Raw genomic sequence first — 22,986 nt, forward strand, 5'->3', positions numbered from 1 at the left:
TGGCTCCCAAGACATTGAGCAATATCAAAGAATTCCCGCTTCAGGCGCCTCCAATCACCATCATTCTGTGGGAATCCTATGTAGTGCTTACTGATACGTACCATGGCGTCCAGAAAGTTATCAAACACCACAGAGAATGTACCTTGAGCCAGGCCATGCATGTACATTTCTCCGGATTGAAAACTCCCGGAGGCCAGGACGTATAGACAACTTAGCATCTTACTCATGGCGGGAACAGCAGTCCTTAGTCTTATACGTGGCTCCAAATGAGGTTTAAGAAGATCGTAAAGGCCAATGAGCTGTTCGCGATTGAGCCGATACTTATCATAAACCTCAAAGTCGCTCATGTTTTCCAAGGTGGGTCTCACCCTGTAGACACGAGGACCTCGAACCACACGACCCCTTCGTCTCAGTCTGAGCCGCCGAGGCTGCCTGATTCGATCAACAGCTAGTTCGCCAATAGCAGCACCAGCAGTGTCTACCATGTCATCGTCATCCATCTTTCAAAACAGCGTAACAAGGTATGCACTTGATCTGATGTGGATCACAGGTGATGCATTGGCCATGTTGTTTGTGGGATTTATAGTACAATTAGTCCAATGGTAGTGAGTTTGTAATGATTGCTAATTGTATTCACTTGTTTGTATGTGAGCGGCGCGAATGCTTTCACAGTGGGCGTTTTTTTGTTGTTTGCTGAAATGTTGTTTTCCCACAATGAATCTCAATGTGAAAGTGTCAAATATCACACATACAGTGCATGTTTGTAATGTTTTATCATATGCGTAATCAATATTTATTAAACGCGATCTTATAGTAACAAGCACACGTCCAGGCTAACATGAATGAAAGTGCATAGTTGTGTATAATGTGCATCGAATGTGATCGATCAATGTTGCTGCAACATTGTTTGTAAACGATAAAGTAACATCTGCCATCTGTAGTATTGTATATATAAGTGATTGCCGAGCTGTCAATATTGTACGCGTCCCTTTAAAATCGCAATAATAATTCAGAGCTTCCCGTCTGCCATCTGTAGTATTGGATATATAAGTGATTGCCGAGCTGTCAATATTGTACGCGTCCCTTTCAAATCGCAATAATAATTCAGAACTTCCCGTCTGCCATCTGTAGTATTGTATATATAAGTGATTGCCGAGATGTCAATATTGTACGCGTCCCTTTAAAATCGCAATAATAATTCAGAACTTCCCGTCTGCCATCTGTAGTATTGTATATATAAGTGATTGCCGAGCTGTCAATATTGTACGCGTCCCTTTAAAATCGCAATAATAATTCAGAACTTCCGGCTGTCATCTGTAGTATTGTATATATAAGTGATTGCCGAGCTGTCAATATTGTACGCGTCCCTTTCAAATTGAAATAATAATTCAGAACTTCCCGTCTGCCATCTGTAGTATTGTATATATAAGTGATTGCCGAGCTGTCAATATTGTATGCGTCCCTTTCAAATGGCACTAATACTGAAGAACTTCCCGTCTGCCATCTGTAGTATTGTATATATAAGTGATTGCCGAGCTGTCAATATTGTACGCGTCCCTTTAAAATCGCAATAATAATTCAGAACTTCCCGTCTGCCATCTGTAGTATTGTATATATAAGTGATTGCCGAGCTGTCAATATTGTATGCGTCCCTTTCAAATCGCACTAATGCTGAATAACTTCCGGCTGTCATCTGTAGTATTGTATATATAAGTGATTTCCGAGCTGTCAATATTGTATGCGTCCCATTCAAATCTCAATAATACTGAATAACTTCTGGCTGTCATCTGTAGTATTATATATATAAGTGATTTGCGAGCTGACAATATTTATTAATTGTCCCATTCAAATCGCCCTAATAATGCTATTCCAAACTGTTATTTACGTATATGTTGTATTGTAGTATTGAGTGTTAAAGTTCAGAAAGGGGCGGTACAGTTGTGAATCTGTAATGTGTATGGTTGAATCTTCTAATGACGTCATCATATTATAAACCTGCCTATGTAGTTCTGAAATCCTCATTGTGTTGTTGTATTGTGCTACATTGTTATTGTGTGCTGAATAAAATCTAAATGTGTGCTTTGTGGTTGCGTGATGGGTGATGCGTGTTATGTACATCTACGTATATATTGTGATTGTGTCCCACATATGCTGACTTCTATATAGCGGTCTGGCATTGTTGTTCCTTCCCATAAAGTGACATCTGTAATCTGGTGTAATGATGTTCTTCTTGTACGTAATTCCTAATGGCTTCTGGTGATGGAATCATGATGTTAAAAGTACAGTAAAATCCATATGTTCTGTTTTGTGATTCCTAGAGAGAATGTAATGTGTTTTCCCCCCATCATTTAAATGCACATGTATGAGTGTATGGTAAAAGTAATGTATGTGCATCCATGACTGATCATGTGTTAAGCCTATGTAGATATGCAGTTGCTGCAAGCATATGAGTTGAATAAATGAAATGCAATAATAAAGGTAAATGAGAGGTGTTTCCCATTGTGTACTGTTTGTGAATCCTGAAATGTTTTAATTATTTTTGTGTCCGTTTAAATGTGATTTTTTGGATAAAAAAGTTTGTTACAAGTGATGTTGATTTGTAGTTGATGTAATGTAAAAGTATGAAACAATTTAATGCTGTTGTGAATATTCAATAAGTACAATCCATAAGTCCACCATAGGGAAATAGTCATCTCTTGATCTATTTATCATAGCTGGGTCTAACGCAGAAAAGCATGTATTTTCTAGCGCTGGTATTTGGAGTTTTTAGGTCTACGCTATTTGCGTGCGTTAGGGAAATATGTCTTTCGCGTGCACAAGCACGTCTTCCCCATAGAAGTCAATGGAGGCTCTAAATTTTGGTAAATTTTTTTTTCAAAGACTGGTTTTCCTCGTAAAGTGAGTGACATCATGAGCTTGTGTGAAAAAGTAACTAAATCGTGTTCATTTTGTAATAAATAACTTTTTTGTGTATGTAATGTGGTGTATATTGTTTGTATGCATCGATGAGTGTATGTTTGTGATAATATTATTAGTTATATGAAGCTATATGAGTGTGTTTTCCCGTCTGTCAATGTAAGTCAATGGCAAAATGGATTTGTGTTTTTTTTTTCTAACACCCGAGATCTCGCAACTTTGATCCTTTGTATTTTGATGAAAAATTATTAAATCATAAAAATAAATATAGTGTAGTGTTTGTATGAGTGTAAGTGTAGTTTGTGCAATATTTGTTTTGTGATTTGTGGATGTTTATTTTGTCGGTATATGTTAACTACTGGGTCTGAGCTGTCGGTAGAGATTTGTGCGTTGGCTGATTTTTGAGTGTCGGTAACTGAACTCTAAATACCGGAGTCCGTAAAAAACAAGCGTTAGGAGCCTCTAACGCTGGTTTTTACTGCTAACGCCAAACTCTAAATCTAGGCCTTAGTTTTTTTATTTTTAGTAATGTTAGTTTCTTTCCTAAGATATGGTGAGTCCACGGCTTGAGTAATTACTGTTGGGAATATCACTCCTGGCCAGCAGGAGGAGGCAAAGAGCACCACAGTTAAACTGCTAAGTATAACTCCCTTACCCACAACCCCTAGTCATTCTCTTTGCCTTCGGTACATAGAGGAGATGAAGTTTTGGTGTCTGAAGACATTTTTTTATTTAATCTACTAGCAAGTTTTGGGGTATAGCCATATTCCACGTCATTCTTTGCAGTCGGATAGTAGTGGTTTTAAAGCAGTTAGGAACTTGTAAAGAGGTACTTACTGCGTTTTTGAATATACATATACACATACATATATATATATATATATATATATATACAGTATATATATATATATATATATATATATATATATATACACACGCTTTGGAGCTTTTTCCACTTAGATATCTTAAAAGTTGAAAAATCGCTTTTTTTTAACAATTTTAACTGTGTTTTTACTGTAAATAGTTTACTTTCTAATATTCTTTATTTCATAGAAAATGTTATTTGTATTTTTAGATAATTTTTTCTATATATATCTGTATAAATATCTATACCTGTATATATAGATATATATTTTGCAAAAAAAATAAATCGTATATATACAGAAGTATATATTTAAAAATAAAAAAGGACATTTTATTCTATGTGAAGAACATTGGAATGTAAAATATGCATAACTACCTTCCCGTTATTTTTTTTTTATAGAAATTATTAAACATACTGAAAAATATATAGATATATTATATGGATTATTTAGAATAAGGTCGGATTAGTGCTCGAGTATGGGTGTTGGTTGTTTTCTTTTAATTTTTTGCACTCCATTGACATCTATGGGAGAAGAAGTTAACACGGTCACAAAATTTTTTTTTTTGCATGTGTCTGGTCAAGCAGGGTCTATCTATCCATTAATGTGTATTGCAACCAGTGTTGTTCATCAAGCGGGATCACCAAACCAATGCTGTTTTCGGTGATCCCCTATACAGGCCAATGTTGGTTATCTAGTGTGCGGGATTCTGAAGGCTTTAATGGGAGTACTAGTGATGTCACCACAAACATGTGGTGTTTTGAGAAATGGGTGTGTTAGTGTAGCTGCAAGAGAGCTGGATGAGGGCAGGTTATTCAAACAGCTATATGAGATCAAAACCCCTAATTTGAAAGGGATGTACTATTGATATGCACTAGCCCCACCTCTAAAAATAGCTTAAAATGTCACAACATGGGATTTAACAGGGGAAGGGATTTTTAGGAATGCATAAAAAAGTAAAATCTTTATAGACCATAAAGTTTATTTTCAGTTTCAGAGGATTCATAATTTGTTAAGAATGTGGTGAAGATTTTTTGCTACTTAATGTTTTAATTTTAATAATTATTATATAGAGAATCTTAAACAGAGCTAGAGAGACATTCATTGTTCCTTTCATTACATTCAATCTTACTCCCTTACGGCAAGGATAATGACCACTTTTCCACAGAACCAAAGGTCTTAGAGTAGATGATGTAAATCTGAAGATTTGTCTCACTGTGAAATAATGGTAGTTTGAACAAAGGGTCTCAATGACAAGGGATCTGCTAACCACAAAGCTTTTTATGACTGCAATCAAATGTATGCAAGCCCATCTTATTGCCTCATTTGAGTAATCTTATGACCTATTTTTTTTTTATCTGAGATTGTGGATGAACCTTCTAGAAAGGAAGGTCATCTCCATAAACATTTAGAGCACACAGTACAACAGCTAAAAAATAAACTTCCTAATCTAGATGATTGTTCCAGAACAATACTAGTGTGTATTGCATATATTTTTTACCATTTTATGAGTACAAGCACATGGCCAGCAGGAACGTATAGTTTCAGTGTGAGGGTTTTTCCCTGCTTTGTTTGCCATGTGCTGCTGGCAGCCATTTTACTCACCTCTCTTGCTGACTCTGGTGCATACTGTGTGATGCTGCTAATTTCCTGCACTTTGTTTTATGGTCAGACTGGTGTACATCATCCGTGTGAGACAGAATGCAGTCTCAGAATTGTGATGTCATCACTTATTATTTAAAGGGCCTCTGTTCAGTATGCTTTGCCCTTGCGTTGTCTCAGACCTGTTTGTGAGAGCTCCTGTGTATTAACTGGCTGTCTGACGTCCCTCCTGGTTCCTGATCCCTGGCTTGTTCCTGACTCTGCTGTTCTCCTTTTTCCTGATTCCGTCTTGTCTGACTACTCACTTTGGCTCCTGACTTGGCTCGTCTGAGTATTCGCTTTAGGCTCCTTACTCGACTCATCTGACTACCAGCTCTGGTTTTGATTCCTGGCTTGTTATTTGACTTGTGGACTTTTTATTATTTTTTGCTATTAAAAAAGGTGTGATTATTTTTGCACTTCTCATCTCAGTCTGATTCCTGGCACCCTGACATTACGCAGAATCCTGATGGTGCTAATAATCCACCTTTACCTTCCATAATTTCCAGTATGGATGAACAGGATCACCGCTTGGATCAATTTGCACTAGCCCTGCAAACCCTGCTGACTCACACTGCACATTTGGACCAAAGTGTCCCGCAAGTTATGACTGCTCCTGTTTCCGCTGCTGCACCTAGTCCTACCAGGAGCATGTCCGGTTCTGCACCTCTACCTCAGCGATATGGAGGCGATCCTAATCAGTGCAGAGGGTTTTTGAACCAGGTGGGCATTTACATTGAGATGTTACCTCAGGAGTTTCCCTCTGACAGAGCTAAGGTGGGATTTCTCATCTCGTTACTCTCTGACACAGCTCTTGCCTGGCTAATCCCTTGTGGGAGACTAATAAACCTGTGATTTCAAATTACTCTGAATTTGTGGCCTCCTTTCAAAGGGTATTTGATGTTCCGGATTGCTCCTCCTCTGCTGCTAATCGACTCATGTCCATTCAGCAAGGTACAAGATCTGTTGCTCAGTATGCCATTGAGTTCCATATGCTTGCCGCAGAGGTAGGTTGGAACAATGAAGCCCTTGTTGCCGCCTTCTTTCATGGGCTCTCTGATGCGATTAATGAAGATCCAGCTTTTCTTCTCAGCATATCACCCTCAATCCAATGGGGCTGTGGAACGGTCTAAACAAGCTCTGGAACAGTTCCTCCGTTGCTATATCTCAGATCACCACAATAATTGGTCTGAACTGTTACCTTGGGCAGAGTTTGCTCATAATAGTGCTATTAATGCTTCCTCCAAGTTATCCACGTTCATGGCGAATTATGGGTTTCAACCATCCTTGTTGACTGATTCATTCATGTCTCAGGGTATTCTGGCTTTGGAGGAGCATCTTGGGCAACTCCATTCCACGTGGGTGCAGATTCAGGATTGCCTTCATCGTTCTATGCAGCGCCAAAAGTTCCAGGCTGATTGTAGGTGTCTGCGCGCGCCTTCCTACCAGGTTGGTGAGAGAGTTTGGCTGTCCTCCCGCAACTTGAACCTTTGTGTGCCTTCCAATAAACTGGCTCCCCGTTATGTTGGTCCTTTTCGAATACTCCGATGGGTCAATCCTGTGGCCTACGCTCTTGACCTTCCTCCTGCAATGCGCATCTCCAATGTTTTTCACGTCTCCCTCTTGAAACCATTGGTTTGTAATCGGTTTACCACTGTGTTGCCTCATCCCCATCCTATCTTTGTTTACAACCATGAGGAGTATGAGATCAGCAGCATTATTGACCCTCGTATGTCCAGGGGCCGCGTACAGTATTTGGTTCACTGGAGGGGCCTTTTGTCCTCCCGCGGCGGAGGGGTCATTGAGGGGAGGGTACTGCCAAGGTTTTTTCATTGCTTTGTTTGCCATGTGCTGCTGGCAGCCATTTTACTCACCTCTCTTGCTGACTCTGGTGCATACTGTGTAATGCTGCTCATTTCCTGCACTTCCTTTTATGGCCAGACTGGTGTACATCATCCGAGTGAGACAGGATGCAGTCTCAGAATTGTGATGTCATCACTTATTATTTAAAGGGCCTTTGTTCAGTATGCTTTGCCCTTGCGTTGTCTAAGATCTGTTTGTAAGAGCTCCTGTGTATTACCTGGCTGTCTGACGTCCCTCCTGGTTCCTGACTCTGCTGTTCTTCTTGTTCCTGATTCCAGCTCATCTGACTACTCACTTTGGCTCCTGACTCGGCTTGTCTGACTATTCGCTTTGGCTCTTGACTCGGCTCGTCTGACTACTAGCTCTGGTTTTGATTCCTGGCTTGTTTTTTGACTTGTGGACTTTTTATTATTTTTTGCTATTAATAAAGGTGTGATTTTTTTTTTGCACTTCTCATCTCAGTCTGATTCCTGGCACCCTGACATTCAGGAAGTGAGCTTTTGTTCACACCCTTATGTTTATGGTTTTATAAAGGACCATGCTAGGCTGTTTTGCTTGGCTGTTATCTTCTGCCATGTTTCAATCCTGTGAGTGCCAGTGCTTTGTCTATGTTTCAATCCTGTTATTGTCAGCACTTTATTATTCTTGTGAGTTCCAACACTTCTGACAAAGTTTAAATCCTCTAAATGTCAGCTCTTCTACCAAGACATATACGTGTAAGTGACAGCCTTTTTCTGCCAAGTTACATTTCTTTGAATGTCAGCTCTTCTCACAAGTTGCTATCCTGTATTAGTTTATTCTGTCCTGTTTGCATACCCTTGTATAATTCTTCATTAATATATTCCTGCACTAAACTGGTCCATGTTTGCTTCTGAACATAAAGACTGTTCCTGCATACTGAAGTACTTTGCCAACTTCTATTGCATTTTAAGCCGCCACGTCTAGTAATATTTTCTGTGCTGTTGAGTTTTCTCTGTATTCGTATGTTTCTGATGTCTGGCAAGTTATAGAGCATCTCGATTTCCTGAAATCAATGTGAGTCTCTATCTAATTAACCATGCTTCTATAGTACTCCTGAGGGTTGGCTTACACAGCAAAGATCATGTGGGCTCTTTATCAGATTTCAGAGGTGCAGTTGAGCTCTACTCTATGCTGACGTGCCTGATTTGATATACCTAACAGCATCCACAGGACCTCTTCAGCTAACAGAAATCTCAACTGCACCTCTGAAATCTGAGTGTTACATCTATCTGTTTAATTGATTTTACTGTACAAGTTAACTGTACATATTTACTCAAATTTACACATGCTTAACTGCTATCTAATGTGAAGTGTGGAGCTGCATTTTTTATATCAAAATACTGATGTCTGTTTTTTCTCAGTGGTTCTTAGGGCCACATATAAACCCTTGGATGATTAGATGTGGCTGTGAGCAGTAGTTTGTGCAGCCCTGATCTTAATCTGTAGCAGGCTTCACCCACAAAAACACAACCCAGAAATTATTAGCTGTGCACATTATAACTTGTGGTCAACCACAGTATTACATACGCTTTTTCTATGGAAAATGTATGTATATACTGTATTTGTGTTTTTTATGCTAAGATCATAATAGCTCTGATCTATACACTATCTTATGTATGGCATGTAACATGTGACCTTGCTGCTAGAGTGCTTCCCACTTGCAGCCATGTTTACATACCATTGTTAATTGGCAGCAATGGTGGACAGGGTAGTATTTGAAAAAACAGAAAAACAAAAATCTTCAGATGCTCCCCTTGGCTGCATTTAGATTTGCAAAATAAACTATCTTAAAGGTAATTTCTTATACCCTTCTTATACCCTTTTCACTGGTTTAAAATATATTTAATTAGACTAAAGTAGCATTAACAAATGACTAAAATATACATACAATATCCCTTTAAATATCAGCCTGTTACCAGAAGATCTCAAGAACAGAACCAGAAGGAGTGATATTAGAATCAAGGGCATCCCCAAGACAATTCTTATGTACACCAACTGTTTATCCAAATTACCGGAGACAAAAAGGACTCTCAATACGACATTGAAAGAGCTCATAGATCTCTTAAAGCGAAACCCAAAGGGGAAGCCCCCCTAAGAGACGGAATAGTCAAGATGACACTCTTCAAAGACAAAGAGAAAATCCTCAGGACGGCCAGAGAAAACCCCACGTTCAAATTTTAGGGTAAAGTTATACAGTTATACCAGGACTTATGCATTAGAACACTCCAGCACAGAGGCTCATTGAGACCTTTAACAACCTTGCTCAGAAAGCACCAAATTTCATAGTCGGGTTTCCCATTTGCCTTATAGACAATATAACAATAGCCAGGGTGCCAGATAACATCCCGGGAAATCTGCCAAACACTGGGTCTGGAGACCCCGCCAATATCACCTATAACATCTGCCCTTCAGACACCACAATCTCCACACCACCTACAAGCTGCAAAGTCTCCCAAATTGACAAAGATTAACTGCAAGAAACAAAAGACTTGATATCTAGATTAACACATGCTCACGTGACGGAACCTTTAAGGACTCCACTTCAGGGATAAAACAACCCTAAGGGATAGACGGAAAACAGAACCAGATAAGTTACAGATGGTTAACATGCAAATGTATACCTTACTCACCATATGAATGACATGGTTTTGGGTCCTGTTGCATTTAGCACTAGGACCGTTAACATTAGACTCATTAGATTTGCCTATGTTGGGCAGACCATTCTAGTAAAAAGGATGGCTTTCACATATCTATTGCTGTTATTGAATTTGAATATTTTCTATGATCTAAATTAACAATGTTGTTGCACCAACCCTTGTTAGACTGATGCTATTAGAAATACAGGATATCAGCAGGAATATGTGCAGTTTATACTAGGAACTGCCAGCTTTCTTTTGACACATAACTATTTCTCCTTTGGGGGGGTTTCTATTTCCAGAGATGCAGGACAGCTATGGGTGCAAAATTTGCATGCTCCTATGCCTACCTCTTTATGGGGTAGTGGGAGCTGTCCCGCATCTTTGAGCATCTATGGAGAGGAGAACCCCTTCAGGAAAAATATATGCTTTTATAAGCGTTACATTGATGACTTGCTCCTGGTGTGAAGGGGAACTAAAGAGAGAGCTTTGGAATTTGTCAAGTCAATCAACACTAATGATGTTGCGGTCTGGAGTTCACGTTTGAATGTAATGACTCCAGTATCACTTTTTTAGATTTGACTCTTACAGGCATACCAGGAAAAGGTGGGACAACTGAGGTCTATAGGAAACCTATTACAGGTAATTCCCTCCTCCATGCCAGGAGCAGTCATCCACGACAGGTGTTCCGCTCTGTGGCAAAGGGACAGTAGGAATTGTACTACACAAACACAATATGAGATACATGCTAACCTTTTAGAAAAGTGTTTGATAGATAGAGGCTATAAACACAGTATCATTCAAATAGCTAGGAAAGAGGTGGGGGCTAGCAAGAGACAGGACCTTCTAACAAAGAAAGATAAAAAAATATCAACCATGGTTAACAAGGGAGCTTTCTTCGTTACCGACTACAGTGATCAAAACCACAAAATTTGAGGAATAGTGCAAAAGCATTTTAGACTTTTGGCTGTAGATGACTCTCTAGTCGGTACCATACAAAAAGACTGCAAATGTTCATTTAGGAGGGGCCTCACACTTGGTAATATCCTGGCCCCTACCCAGTTAAAATCCACAGTTAAAAGGAATGAGGGCAGTTCATGGCTAAGGTTTAAAGGTGTATATAGGTGTAGTAAACCCACCTGTAAAAGCCTGTGAAAACCTCCAATTGGAGTCATGTTTTAAAAGCTCTGTTACTAACAGATCCTACAATCATAAATCATGTATGAATTGCAGGTCTGTATATGTAATTAACTTGGCCAGCTGTACTATTTGCCATCTACAATACATTGGTCTTACGACCAGGGAGGTGCGCTCACGGATTCGTGAGCACCTCTCAAACATAAAAGCAGGCACTCTGACAAACGCTCTGGTCTAACATTTCAAAATAGCCCATAATAAGGACCCATCAAGTTTCAGACCCATGCAGTTTCAAATGGACTATCATTGAAACTATTAAGGTTGGAACAAGAGGGGGTAATAGAGACCTCATGTTAGCAAAGAGAGAGATATTTTGGATATTCCAATTGCAGACCAGATATCCCAAAGGTCTCAATTCGGAGTATGACCTGATTAATTTTTGGAACTAATGTATTATTATGTGAGGCCTTGAGTTCCAAACATTAGTGTTATTTACACTATGAAATAAAAAATAAATAAATAAATAAATATAGAAGTGTTCACTTTAAGTAATGTATTACAGATAACTATTTAATTTTGGTACCCACCAATTTAATGACTTACTTATTAATATGGGTTCTTTAGCCCCCCTTATTTTCTTTAATAACTTCACTTTATTTCCCTAATCCTAGGTTAAGGTTATAAACCAATGAATAAATTAACAAACATTAAATAAATGGAAAGGTAGTGACTAATATAGTCACCATAGATTAAAGAACTTAAACCAAAAGGTGCTTGTTTTTGTTATCTGTAGACTTTTAAGTGTAAAATATGACTTAATTACTTTATTGTGAATATATATATTCAGTTCAATTATATTTATACATCTTGAGACCGATTTAGCATGACAATCTCTTGTCACACTATTCATCTTAGAAGAAACTAATAGTGTATAGTATCATTACTGTATCCAGTTGGTACTTCCATTGTTGATCTGTGATTAAATATGATTATTTGCCTTGCAACGGTAACTGTATGCATAAATGGTTAAGTATTTGATATAAGGTCACATTATAATGCACTGTAACTTTAAGTTCGAATTAAGTGACCCGCCCATTCTCCACACACCTATTGGGAGAACCAATAGAATGTTATTATGTGTTTAAGGGTCAATTATGTCAGATATGAGTACGGCAAAGATGCCGAAATGTGTAAGCTGTTCCTTTTAAAGACATGGGCACTTTTGTAAGCAAGTTTTAACCGAATAATAAAAGTCAAGTTTTATTCATCAACAACTATGCTCCCAAGTTTTTTTTTTTTTCTGCATTATTATTGAACCCCATGTTCGGGGTCTTCTGTTATTTATTGTTTCTTTCTCAAAAAGTTGACAGTAAGAATTTCATATACTGTTTTGGATTTTGATGATGAACTACTTGCACTTATATGTTCCTCCAAACACCATACACACATAAATTCAGAGAGGGGTCGTCTCACCGTCCTTTCCACATTATCCAGGATACAAAATAGATCCAGCGTTCATAACTTCCCACCCAATGCTTATTTATGACATCTAACCTTCTAATACTCTTGTATAATGTGAGAGGACTAAACTCGGATATCAAGCGCAGAATCACAATGTCCCAATATAACACCCATTAATGCTAATGTCATCTTCCTCCAAGAGACCCATTTCCTAAAAGCCCATATACCCAAATACTGGACTAAACCATTTACAGATCATTTCCATGCCACTGCCAATAAGAAAAAAAGAGGAGTCTCTATTCTCATTCATTACTTGATAAATTTTAAACATGAATCCACTATAGCAGACACAGAAGGTAGATACCTAATAGTTAAAGGCCAAATACAAGAGACTGAAATAACTCTATGCAATATTTATGCCCCCAATGAAAACCAACATTCCTTCTTCACACACATTTTGCATCTCCTAACTCAATGGTCACAAACAAAAATAATTTTAGCAGGAGAATTCAACATAACAATGGCCCCAATTGTACCCAAACGAGACAACCCTCTCTCTAATAAAAACAATCACCATAACTGCATAATGAAATCCATACAGGACTCCCTACTTCCCCATTCCCTACTAGACTCATGGACAGTACTAAATGGTAACATCAAAGACACAACATACTACTCCCCAGCCCATAAGACACACATTAGACTAGACTATATTTACACTAGTCAAATCCTACATCCAGTACTAAAGACATCTTCTATTCACCCGTGCGTATGGTCGGACCACTCAATAGTCAATCTGCAAATACAGAGAGTACTGGACCACTCAAGGACTAGAACATGGACTTTTGACCCAACATATATAAAACCCAGACTACAATGCACCAATACCTAACAGAATACTGGGAATTGAACGCAAACTCAATATCTAATCCAACATGGGCAGCTCACAAAGCCGTACATGAGAGGAATTATCATCCAAAACAAAGCTTATATGTTAAAGAAAAGAAATCAAACCTAGCAAAACTGTATCAAGAAATAGAGTCCCTAGAACAACAACACAAAATTACTAAACTAACCTCGACACTACACACACTTCAAAAGAAAAAGAAATCGCTAGCCGAACTCTTAAATCAACAAGCCATTTATCAAAGCGTCAACTATGTTGCATTTGCCGGCGTCAATACGCTCGCCAGACATCGCTGCTGCGGATCTGAATATGATTCCCTTATTTATCAAAAAAGCCATCAAAAACACGCGCGTCAAGTACGGTTCGAAGAGCATCGGACTTGTGTTAACTAACAGTCATCGATGTCACGGTTATTCAGGTTTTTTCCTACTTTATTTATACCATTTTATTACTGTCCATGAACAAGCACATTTCTCTAAAGCTAATCTTTTTTTTTTTCAACTGTTTTTTTCATATTGTTTTTATTGTGTAGACAGTTGTATTGCACCAAAATATAACATATTAGTAGAAAAGTACAGAACAGAAAAAAAGGGAATTTCCGTTAATACATATCAATGCAGAAGAAACATAATGAAAATTTCCTTTAACAATAAACTTTGTCTAATTTTTAAATAACATAACATTGGCTTCCGTTACTCTTATCTTAAGTTTCTACAACCATCTATTTACCCAAAACATAAAAAACCATAACAGGGGAGACAAAGAAGAAGAGAAAAAATTTAAAAAAAAAAATAAAGATCACTACCTCCCATTCTGCCCGCCCTCTACCATGAAAGTGATTTAAGAAATGAAGAATTATTTAGAATCCAAGAGCTAGGATAAAAAAAAAAAATCGAACCTAAGAAGACATTAGTATAGAATAAGGGGCGCAGGGTCTGTTTTTGGATCGAGAGTGAAAATGTTTTAATTATAGGGAACCATTTCTCGAACAATTCTTGGGTTTTACTCACATGAGCAGGATCAATATTTTGTATCTCAAAGACAAACTGTTAGAGAAGAGTATTATGAAAAAAAGAAAAACTTGACATATATGAATTTTTCCAATTTTCAGGATTAGATATCTTACTATCATTATTATGGTATTTAACATATTATAGTTTACCGAGCCGTTCACTTCAAAATTCAGATGGAGAAGGTGGGGCCTAGTTATCAAGCCCTCAAATACGCTGGAATTCCGCAGCATATTTGTGGCGAGGCTGATTCGCCTTAGTTATCAAAGGCTAGAGACCGACAAAAGTAGAATTTTGTGACGTAAACTTCGATCCGCCGGACTCAGTCCGACACAGATCGATTCTTACGTCACTCCAGATGTTCCGCACACAAGTACGGCACAATCTGACTACTTTTGCTAGTTATAAAAAAACTAGCAGGTACGCTCGGCACTTTTCCGGCCCAGCGTACCTGGTTTTCAATCCGCCGCCCTGGAGGCGGCGGATCCCATAGGAATCAATGGGAGTCTGACCATAGCGAAAGTACATGTTCGCTGCTGCCAGACATCCCATTGATTCCTATGGGAGCTGTCTACACCTAACACCCTAACATGTACCCCGAGTCTAAACACCACTAATCTGTCCCAGCCTACACCGCCGCAACTAAATAAAGTTATTACCCCCTAAACCGCTTCTCCCGCCGGAGTCCACCGCAAGCTACTCTATACATATTAACCCCTAAACCGCCGCTCCCGGAGCCCACCGCCACCTACATTACACCTGATAACCCCTATCCTGCCCCCCCTATACCGCCGCCCTCTATAATAAAGTTATTAACCCCTATCCTGCCGATCCCGCACCTCGCCACAACTAAATAAATAGTTTAACCCCTAAACCGCCGCTCCCGGACCCCCGCAACCTATATTAAATTTATTAACCCCTATCCTGCCCCCCCTACACCGTCGCCACCTATAATAAATTTATTAACACCTATCCTGCCCCCCACTACACCGCCGCCACTGTAATAAAATTATTAACCCCTAAACCTAAGTCTAACACTAACCCTAACACCCCCCCTAACTTAAATATTAATTAAATAAATCTAAATAATATTTCTATTACTAACTAAATTAATCCTATTTAAAACTAAATACTTACCTTTAAAATAAACCCTAATATAGCTACAATATAAATAATAATTATATTGTAGCTATCTTAGGATTTATTTTTATTTTACAGGTAACTTTCAATTTATTTTAACTAGGTACAATAGCTATTAAATAGTTATTAACTATTTAATAGCTTAACTAGCTAAAATAAAGAGAAATTTACCTGTAAAATAAAAACTAACCTAAGTTACAATTACACCTAACACTACACTTTATTACATTGTAGCTATCTTAGGATTTATATTTATTTTACAGGTAACTTTGTATTTATTTTAGCTAGTTAGAATAGTTATTAAATAGTTATTAACTATTTAATAACTACCTAGCTAAAAGAAATACAAAATTACCTGTAAAATAAATCCTAACCTAAGTTACAATTAAACCTAACACTACACTATCTTTAAATAAATTAAATAAATTAACTACAAATAACTGCAATTAAATACAATTACATAAACTAACTAAAGTACAAAAAAAAAAAGCTAAGTTACAAAAAATAAAAAAAATAAGTTACAAACATTTTAAAAATATTACAACAATTTTAAGCTACTTACACCTAATCTAAGCCCCCTAATAAAATAACAAAGCCCCCCAAAATAAAAAAAATGCCCTACCCTATTCTAAATTAAAAAAGTTCAAAGCTCTTTTACCTTACCAGCCCTTAAAAGGGCCTTTTGTGGGGGCATGCCCCAAAGAATTCAGCTCTTTTGCCTGTAAAAGAAAAATACAACCCCCCCCCAACATTAAAACCCACCACCCACATACCCCTAATCTAACCCAAACCCCCCTTAAAATAACCTAACACTAATCCCATGAAGATCATCCTACCTTTAGTCGTCTTCACTCAGCCGAGCAGAGATGGAACTGAATAGGAGACCCGGAGCGGCAGAAGTGATCCTCCAAGCGGCGCTGAAGAACTCTTCCATCCGGGCGATGTCATCTTCCAAGAGGCGCTGAAGAAGTCTTCTATCCGGGCGATGTCATCTTCCAAGCCGGGTCTTCAATCTTCATCCCGCCGACGCGGAACATCCTTCTTTACCGACGGAGTACCGACGAATGAAGGCTCCTTTAAGGGACGTCATCCAAGATGGCGTCTCTTCAATTCCGATTGGCTGATAGGATTCTATCAGCCAATCGGAATTAAGGTAGGAAAAATCTGATTGGCTGATTGAATCAGCCAATCAGATTCAAGTTAAATCCGATTGGCTGATCCAATCAGCCAATCAGATTGAGCTAGCATTCTATTGGCTGTTCCGATCAGGTGTAGATTAGGTGTAAGTAGCTTAAATTTGTTGTAATATTTTTAAAATGTTTGTAACTTATTTTTTTTATTTTTTGTAACTTAGCTTTTTTTTTTTTTTGTACTTTAGTTAGTTTATGTAATTGTATTTAATTGTAGTTATTTGTAGTTAATTTATTTAATTCATTTATAGATAGTGTAGTGTTAGGTTTAATTGTAACTTAGGTTAGGATTTATTTTACAGGAAATTTTGTACTTCTTTTAGCTAGGTAGTTATTAAATAGTTAATAACTATTTAATAACTATTCTAACTAGCTAAAATAAATACAAAGTTACCTGTAAAATAAATATAAATCCTAAGATAGCTACAATGTAATTATTAATTACATTGTAGCTATCTTACGCCTAGATTTAGAGTTCTGCGGCCAAAGGGGTGCGTAGCTAACGCTGGCTTTTTTCTGGCCGCACCTTTTAAATACCGCTGGTATTGAGAGTTCACAGAATGGCTGCGTTAGGCTCCAAAAAAGGAGCGTAGAGCATATTTAACGCAACTTCAACTCTCGATACCAGCGGTGCTTACGGACGCGGCCAGCTTCAAAAACGTGCTCGTGCATGATTCCCCCATAGAAAAAAATGGGGCTGTTTGAGCTGAAAAAAAACCTAACACCTGCAAAAAAGCCGCGTTCAGCTCCTAACACAGCCCCATTGTTTGCTATGGGGAAACACTTCCTACGTCTGCACCTAACACTCTAACATGTACCCCGAGTCTAAACACCCCTAACCTTACACTTATTAACCCCTATTCTGCTGACCCCTGCATATTATTTTTAACCCCTAATCTGCTGCTCCGTAAACCGCCGCTACTTACATTATCCCTATGTACCCCTAATCTGCTGCCCCTAACACCGCCGACCCCTATATTATATTTATTAACCCCTAATCTGCCCCCCACAACGTCGCCTCCACCTGCCAACACTTATTAACCCCTAATCTGCCGACCGGACCGCACCGCTATTATAATAAACTTATTAACCCCTAATCCGCCTCACTAACCCTATAATAAATAGTATTAACCCCTAATCTGCCCTCCCTAACATCGCCGACACCAAACTTCAAACATTAACCCCTAATCTGCCGACTGGAGCTCACCGCTATTCTAATAAATGTATTAACCCCTAAAGCTAAGTCTAACCCTAACACTAACACCCCCCTAAATTAAATATAATTTAAATCTAACAAAATTAATTAACTCTTATTAAATAAATTATTCCTATTTAAAGCTAAATACTTACCTGTAAAATAAATCCTAATATAGCTACAATATAAATTATATTTATATTATAGCTATTTTAGGATTTATATTTATTTTACAGGTAACTTTGTATTTATTTTAACCAGGTACAATAGCTATTAAATAGTTAAGAACAGAATAGATAAGGTAGGAAGATCTTCAGGGGCTTAGTGTTAGGTTTATTTAAGGGGGGGTTGGGTTAGATTAGGGGTATGTGGGTGGTGGGTTGTAATGTTGGGGTGGGTATTGTATGTGTTTTTTTTACAGGCAAAGGAGCTGAATTCTTTGGGGCATGCCCCGCAAAGGGCCCTGTTCAGGGCTGGTAAGGTAAAAGAGCTTTGAACGTTTGTAATTTAGAATAGGGTAGGGCATTTTTTTTATTTTGGGGGTCTTTGTTATTTTATTAGGGGGCTTAGAGTAGATGTAATTAGTTTAAAATTTTTGTAATATTTTTCTGATGTTTGTAAATATTTTTTTATTTTTTGTAACTTAGTTCTTTTTTATTTTTTGTACTTTAGTTAGTTTATTTCATTGTATTTATTTGTAGATATTGTATTTAATTAATTTATTGATAGTGTAGTGTTAGGTTTAATTGTAGGTAATTGTAGGTATTTTATTTAATTTATTGATAGTGTAGTGTTTAATTGTAACTTAGGTTAGGATTTATTTTATAGGTAATTTTGTAATTATTTTAACTATTTAAGCTATTAAATAGTTCTTAAATATTTAATAGCTATTGTACCTGGTTAAAGTAAATATAAAGTTACCTGTAAAATAAATATAAATCCTAAAATAGCTATAATATAATTATAAATTATATTGTAGATATATTAGGGTTTATTTTACAGGTAAGTATTTAGCTTTAAATAGGAATAATTTATTTAATAAGAGTTAATTTATTTCGTTAGATTTAAATTATATTTAACTTAGGGGGGTGTTAGTGTTAGGGTTAGACTTAGCTTTAGGGGTTAATCCATTTATTACAGTAGCGGCGAGATTCGGTCAGCAGATTAGGGGTTAATACTTGAAGTTAGGTGTCAGCGATGTTAGGGAGGGCAGATTAGGGGTTAATACTATTTATTATAGGGTTATTGAGGCGGGAGTGAGGCGGATTAGGGGTTAATAACTTTATTATAGTAGCGGTGAGATCCGCTCAGCAGATTAGGGGTTATTAAGTGTAGGCAGGTGGAGGCGACGTTGAGGGGGGGCAGATTAGGGGCTAATAAATATAATATAGGGGTCGGCGGTGTTAGGGGCAGCAGATTAGGGGTACATAAGGATAACGTAGGTGGCAGCGCTTTGCGGTCGGCAGATTAGGGGTTAATTATTGTAGGTAGCTGGCGACGACGTTGTGGGGGGCAGGTTAGGGGTTAATAAATATAATATAGGGGTCGGCGGTGTTAGGGGCAGCAGATTAGGGGTACATAAGTATAACGTAGGTGGCGGTCGGCAGATTTGGGGTTAAAAAAAAATAATCGAGTGGCGGCGATGTGGGGGGACCTCGGTTTAGGGGTACATAGGTAGTTTATGGTTGTTAGTGTACTTTAGAGCACAGTAGTTAAGAGCTTTATAAACCGGCGTTAGCCCAGAAAGCTCTTAACTACTGACTTTTTTCTGCGGCTGGAGTTTTGTCGTTAGATTTCTAACGCTCACTTCAGCCAAGACTCTAAATACCGGAGTTAGAAAGATCCCATTGAAAAGATAGGATACGCAATTGACGTAAGGGGATCTGCGGTATGGAAAAGTCGCGGCTGAAAAGTGAGCGTTAGACCCTTTAATGACTGGCTCCAAATACCAGAGGGCGGTAAAAACCAGCGTTAGGAGCCTGTAACGCTGGTTTTGACGGCTACCGCCCAACTCTAAATCTAGGCCTTAGGGTTTATTTTACAGGTAAGTATTTAGTTTTAAATAGGAATAATTTATTTAAGTATAGTGTAGTGTTAGGTGTAATTGTAACTTAGGTTAGTTTTTATTTTACAGGTAAATTTCTCTTTATTTTAGCTAGGTAAGCTATTAAATAGTTAATAACTATTTAATAGCTATTGTACCTACTTAAAATAAATTGAAAGTTACCTGTAAAATAAAAATAAATCCTAAGATAGCTACAATATAATTATTATTTATATTGTAGCTATATTAAGGTTTATTATAAAGGTAAGTATTTATTTTTAAATAGGATTAATATAGTTCATAATAGAAATATTATTTAGATTTATTTAATTAATATTTAAGTTAGGGGGGTGTTAGTGTTAGACTTAGGTTTAGGGGTTAATAAATTTATTACAGTGGCGGCGGTGTAGTGGGGGGCAGGATAGGGGTTAATAAATTTATTATAGGTGGCGACGGTGTAGGGGGGGCAGATTAGGGGTTAATAAATTTAATATAGGTTGCGGCAGGGTCTGGGAGCGGCGGTTTAGGGGTTAAACTATTTATTTAGTTGCGGCGAGGTGCGGAATCAGCAGGATAGGGGTTAATAACTTTATTATAGAGGGCGACGGTATAGGGGGGGCAGGATAGAGGTTACTAGGTATAATGTAGGTGGCAGCGGTGTCCGGGAGCGGCGGTTTAGGGGTTAATACATTTATCAGAGTTGCGACAGGGTCTAGGAGCGGCGGTTTAGGGGTTAATACATTTATTAGAGTTGCGGCAGGGTCTAGGAGCGGCGGTTTAGGGGTTAATACATTTATCAGAGTTGCGGCAGGGTCTAGGAGCGGCGGTTTAGGGGTTAGTAACTTTATTGAGTTGCGGGAGGCTCTGGGGGCGCCGGTATAGGGGGTAGAACAGTGCAGTTTAGTGTGAGTGCTTAGTGACAGGCTAGCAATAAAGCTGGGAAAAAGCCGAAGAGCAGCGAGATCGGATGAGTGATAACTCTCACAGTCCGCTGCTCATCGCCCCATACTTGGTGCGTGGCTTTTTGACAGCTTTATTTGGTAACTTAGGCGAAATTTTTCAGGTCCGCGGCGGCGATGTGAGGCGAGCTTAGGCGGGCGTATTGGGCCGGCGAAGGCAGGAAAGTTGACACGTTGATAACTACCCCCCGGTATATTATGTGGTGAGCTTGAATATTAAAATTATCTTTAAAAAGTTTATTGTACCAGAAAATAATTTTTCTCCAGAATTGAGATATTTTGGGGCAAAGAAAAAAGAAATGAATAACGTCTGCATTTCCCAAACAACATTTAGGACAGCAAAAGACCTGGTTACCTAGAATAAGACCATTATGGAGAGGAGGCAGACAAGCCATGATATGGCAATAAAGAAATAACTGTATGTTGGCTGGAATTCAACACTAAAAAAGATGGAGACATCTAAGTTTATGGCGGGTACAGGCTCTAGAGTGTATCTTTAGGTTTTTATGTTATGGCAAACAGAGTATGGTCAACATGCTATATAACTTAACATAGGGGTAGATCACAGTCCTTTAGAAAAGCTTATAAAATTATTTTTTAACCTATTTCATCATTAAAGTCTAAAGGGACTTTTGTACAGAAATCATTTTTATAAGCTTTTCTAAAGGATTATGATTGACCCCATACTTGGCTTTTTCTGTGGGACTAAGCCCAGATATCCCTTAAATATTTTGATAAAATGATGAATGAGCACATACTTTACAGATATTATGATATGCTTTTATCAGGCCAGCATTAAAGTGACATGAAACCCACAATTTTTCTTTCATGAGTGAGATAGAACATGCTATTTTAAACAACTTTCTAATTTACTTCTAGTATCAAATGTTCTTTGTTCTCTTGGTATCTTTTGTTGAAAAAAGCTCAGGAGCATGCACGTGTCTAGAGCACTAGATGGCAGCAGTATTGCAAGAATGATATTCATTTGCAAGAGCACTAGATAGCAGCACTATTTCCTGCCATGTAGTTCTTTAAACACCTACCTAGGTAACTCTTCAAAAAAATATGCAAATTTGATAATAGAAGTAAAATTGGATTTTTTTTTTTTTAAATTGTATGCTCTGTCTGAATCACAAAATATTTCTCTGCGTTCCATTTCTCTTTAAGCAAGCTGAACAGAGCAAGTACAACAGAAGCTTACAAATTAAACATTTAAATACATATTTGTAGATTGCTTCCAATTTTTTTTGTTAAAAAAAATATACATGCTCTAATTTGTTAGAACACGTAATTTTAACCCTACACTGTAAAAAATGTCTGTGAAATTAACTTTAAAATGCTGTAAAATCATGACATCAAAATTGTGTAAATTGTAAAACAATAAAACTGTTTTAAATGTATAGAAATATTCAGAAAATACTAAAAAATACAATTGTAAATCCAAAACCAAACACAACGGTTAATTTTACAGTAAGAATATGTTAAAAGAATCATATTTATTTGTAGAATTTACAGAATACAGTAGTTTAAACAGAAAACACTAATACCTAAAGCAAAACAATATTGTTAAAATTACAAGCTGACTGTTAAAATAATGTTTTTGTTAGGCAGATTTTCATATATATACAGAAAGAAATTGTATTACATTTGACAAATGTATATGTTCTATTTTACAGTTAGGAATGTGTAAAAGTACAGTAAAATTATGTTAATATGGGGCGTGTCTCGGGGCAGCACCTTAAATGGTTGCAATATTGGCAGCTCTGCATGGATCACTGATAATTTGCCTATTACCAGTGAATTGAATGATCATCTACTTATACCATCCTAATATACAGATTCTGCAGATCAAGCTGATTTGAAAGATATGTTTTTATTGTTTACTCCACCTCAGCAAACCGATCTGGAGCGTTGAGGCCTAAGGCAAGCTCTTTACAGGAGAGGCTCTCCCCGCCCCGGTAATACTACAGGCCGGGTAAGCAGTGCACAGACACTGGAAAAAG

This window comes from Bombina bombina, chromosome 2 (genome assembly GCF_027579735.1).
Source record: "Bombina bombina isolate aBomBom1 chromosome 2, aBomBom1.pri, whole genome shotgun sequence".
Lineage (NCBI taxonomy): Eukaryota > Metazoa > Chordata > Amphibia > Anura > Bombinatoridae > Bombina > Bombina bombina.